This window comes from Gossypium arboreum, chromosome 2 (assembly GCF_025698485.1).
Source record: "Gossypium arboreum isolate Shixiya-1 chromosome 2, ASM2569848v2, whole genome shotgun sequence".
NCBI classification, from domain to species: Eukaryota; Viridiplantae; Streptophyta; class Magnoliopsida; order Malvales; family Malvaceae; genus Gossypium; species Gossypium arboreum.
Window position 1 is genome coordinate 103,881,968 of NC_069071.1, and position 3,962 is coordinate 103,885,929.

Consider the following 3,962-nt stretch of genomic DNA (forward strand, 5'->3'; position numbering starts at 1 on the left):
CACCCTAGAAGAGGAGAAAAGGGAGACGGAGAATAGGGGGTAAGGAATTACTCTAAGGAAACTGATTGATCCATCTCAGAAGCCGGATTCATCATCAATACTGAAGATCTCTCCTCAATTTCCCTTCAGGAGTTTTGGGTTTTCTTTATGTTTTGTATTCTTTATTCTTCTGAGATATTTTCTTATTTAGTTATGAACTAAAACCCCTAAATACCTATGGGGAATGAAACCTAAGACGAATCTTGTTATTATTTTCTGAATCGTATGATAAATATTTAACTTGTTCTTAATTATGTATTCTTAATTCTTGTTTTGATGTCCCAGGATTGTAACACCCCGTACTCGAGACCGTTTCCGGAGTCGAACACGAGGTGTTAACGGACTTAATTCATTTACTTACACAGTTCATTTAAAAATTTCCAGACAAGCTGGCTAACTGCATCACAGTTACTTTAAAAATCAAAGCTCGAGTTACAAAACTCGAAAACCAATTCCATAAATTTTTCCTGAAACTAGACTCATGTGTCCATCTACAAATTTTTTTCTAGAATTTTTGGTCAAGCCAATTAGTACATTTTATTAGTTAAAGTCTCCCCTGTTTCAGGGTTCGACTACTCTGACCTTCATGCATTACGACTTAGATATCTCCCTGCATAGAGCTTCAATACTTATTCCGTTTGTTTCTAATGAAACTAGACTCAAAAAGGAATCTATACATATAAATAATGACTTCTAATTGTCTCTGGTTAATTTATGGTAAATTTTCAAATTCAGAACAGGGGATCCAGAAAACGCTCTGGTCCTGTTTCACGAAAACTTAAACATCTCATAAAAATACGGCTCATATGGTCATTTCGTTTCTTTCATATGAAAATAGACTCATCAATATTCGATTACATAATTTATTCACTATTTAATTCCATTCCTACTATTTTTAGTGATTTTTCCAACTTACGTCACTGCTGCTGTCAGCATCTATTTTAAGGCAAATTTTACCTATTTCATAATTTTCCATGAATCAAATAGCAAATTGACATACATTATTATCAAGGGTAATCCCGATTAGCCATGACGTACGTAGCACCAATAGGACCATGATTGGCCATTCCAATGGCTAGTCATTACCAAACATTTCCACACCACTTAATAAACATATCACAAGACCATAATGTTATACTTCGAAATATACGAGCCATTTTCGCATGGCTATACGAATACACATTACCAAAGGGTACTTAATTAACAACAAGGGTCAGCCCTATACATGCCATTTTCAAAATTGAACTAAAAGAGTACCGAAAGGTGGCTTAGATAGTGTGGATGACTTCGACTTTGACACTTCCGAGTCCGGTAGCTGACGAACAAAATCTATAAAACAGAGAATCAAAGTAACAGAGTAAGCATTTTAATGCTTAGTAAGTTCAAGTAATGAAATTATTTACGACTAAAGTATAGCGTTCATATGACTAAATGAATAGCTGCATATACGCATATTCCTGAAATCATACTTACTTCACACTTCAACCAGTATACTCATACACAGGGGATCAAACCGAACTAAAGGCCGGAAGTTGTTAATCAATAAAGCGAATACTATCTAAAAAGGAATTAACTTTTCCGATGCATATACAAAACATACCTTATCGTTTGGATTTTATGAGCGTATTAATTGAAATTATTACAGCAAGATCGCTCAATTCCAAACCCAAGTACCTTCGGGATTTAGCCGGATATAGCAACTCGCACAAATGTCTTCGGGTCTTAGCCCGGATATAGTCAATAGCACAAAAGCCTTCGGGACTTAGCCCGGATATAGTCACTAGCACAAATGCTTCGGGACTTAGCCCGGATATAGTCAATAGCACAAAAGCCTGTGGGACTTAGCCTGGATATAGTCAATAGCACAAAAGCCTTCGAGACTTAGCCCGGATATAGTCAATAGCACAAAACCCTTCGGGACTTAGCCCGGATATCATTCGAATAATCATGCACATATATCAATAAATCATGACACATCCATATTTCCTTTTCATTACTAAAGCTCAAACACAAGACACTTATCAAACCTTACCAATTTCGGCTCAATAGCCACATAAAAAGAGCATGATTTTGATTGGCTTTATAACATGATCTCTATACACATTCGGCTACCCGTCACAAGTATAAACTAATCACCTCAATATATAATTCAAGTAGAATCATTATATCACCGTTTATTTGTTATGCTTATATGTCATGACTTAATCAAATCATAAACTAAGTTCCATTACTCAAAGACTTACCTCGGATATTTGGTACAGTTGCGGAGTGGCTACTCGGTTACTTTCTCTTTTCCCTTATCTGAAATTGCCCCCCTATGCTCTTGAGCTTAAGTTCAACAAATTTTAACTAGTCATTAATCGACTATTCAAGTATTACTTTCAGAATATAATACATATGGATTCGACTTCCACACATATAGATTATAGTAAACTTTATAAAAATCAGTAAATAATTCATTAGTAAATTTTCATTAATGTTTACAATATAATTACAATTTCCCTATAAGCTGACTTCCTGAGCAACAGTGACTAAAGTTTTTATAACTGGAGCTACGAAACTCCAAATCAATTGCTGCAAATTTTTCTTGACAGAAGACTCATTTATCTATTATCCATAAAATTTTAAAAATTTTTAGTTTAGTCCAACAATACCAGATTTTTCTTAAAGGTCACCTTGTTTCACTGTTTGACTAAACTGACTACTCTTCACTACGAATCAAATTTCTCATTGTACAGAATTCAAAATATGTTCTCGTTTATTTCAATTGAAAGTAGACTCATTAAGGAGTCTAAGCATATAAATTTTATCTTAGGACCATTTTTGTACAATTTATACTGATTTTATAAAAACAGAATAGGGAATCCAGTAGTCATTTTGACTCAGCCCCACAATACTTCAAATATCTCAAGATCGGTAACTCTTTTGTTTTTATAGTCTATTTTCTAAGAAACTAGACTCTTCAAGCTTTAATGACATAATTTATTCAGCTTCTAACTCAACTCCTACAATTTATGGCGATTTTCCAAAATCACCTTACTGCTGCTGTCCCCAAGCAGATTATTACCAAATCACTCTTTCACACATTCTTTGTATACATTTTATTTAAGCATGTATATCAACAATCGAATTCATCATATAAATATCTATAAATTCACTCAAAAAATCTCAATACAACACATGGTGCTCAAACCATTATTCAAGTTCAAAACTCGGCTAATACACATATATACACTAGCAATCAAATACTAACATTTGCATTTCACCTTAATAGCTAGCTTAGCAAACCTTAATTTAACATATAATTGTTCCTAACACAATTAAAGCATCCTCTCCTTTCCATCAATTCAAAACACATACATTGCCCAATAATATCCAAAATCATATTCGGCCTTAGTACACAACTTGTTAGCCGATTTTTCTCCATTTAGCAACTAATGCACATATGTGCTCATTTGTTAGACTCTACTTCACCTAACTACCATTTTTTTTTCATCCAAATAACATGAACAACAACCATTTCTTGAACATTTTCTCTTAACCGATTACTCATGTTACCAACAAGATTCAAAATTTGGACATGGGCTAACTAAGGGACTTAGTAACTAGCTTAATACATTCAACAATTTCAAAAGCTACCATGAATTACATACCTTATTCAAGACTAGAAGGAGTGGCCGAATGTTTGTTTCCCCTTCCCCTTTCTTCTTAGAATTTTCGGCCAAAGATGTGAAAAGATGAACGCTTTATTTCTTTTCTTTGTTTTATTCACTTAATTAGTTTAACACCCTTTTTCTTTTTTTTTCATAAATTATGCCATTAATACATTATTTTATTATTATTACCCATCACATATTGCTTATCCTCATTGTCATGGCCGGCCACTACTATCAAAGTGGGGAAATTGACATGCAAGTCCACCC

At 33.8% G+C, this 3,962-nt stretch overlaps 1 long non-coding RNA gene across 1 annotated transcript; it reads right to left on the reverse strand.

Moving 5' to 3' along the window:
• Window positions 1-1,247: 1,247 nt before the first annotated feature.
• LOC128289338 (uncharacterized) lies at window positions 1,248-3,720 on the reverse strand. The gene is made up of 3 exons (XR_008278948.1): window positions 3,693-3,720; window positions 2,283-2,367; window positions 1,248-1,368 (listed from the first exon to the last, which is right to left on the reverse strand). It is a non-coding gene; the product is annotated as an uncharacterized LOC128289338 (long non-coding RNA).
• Window positions 3,721-3,962: the final 242 nt, after the last annotated feature.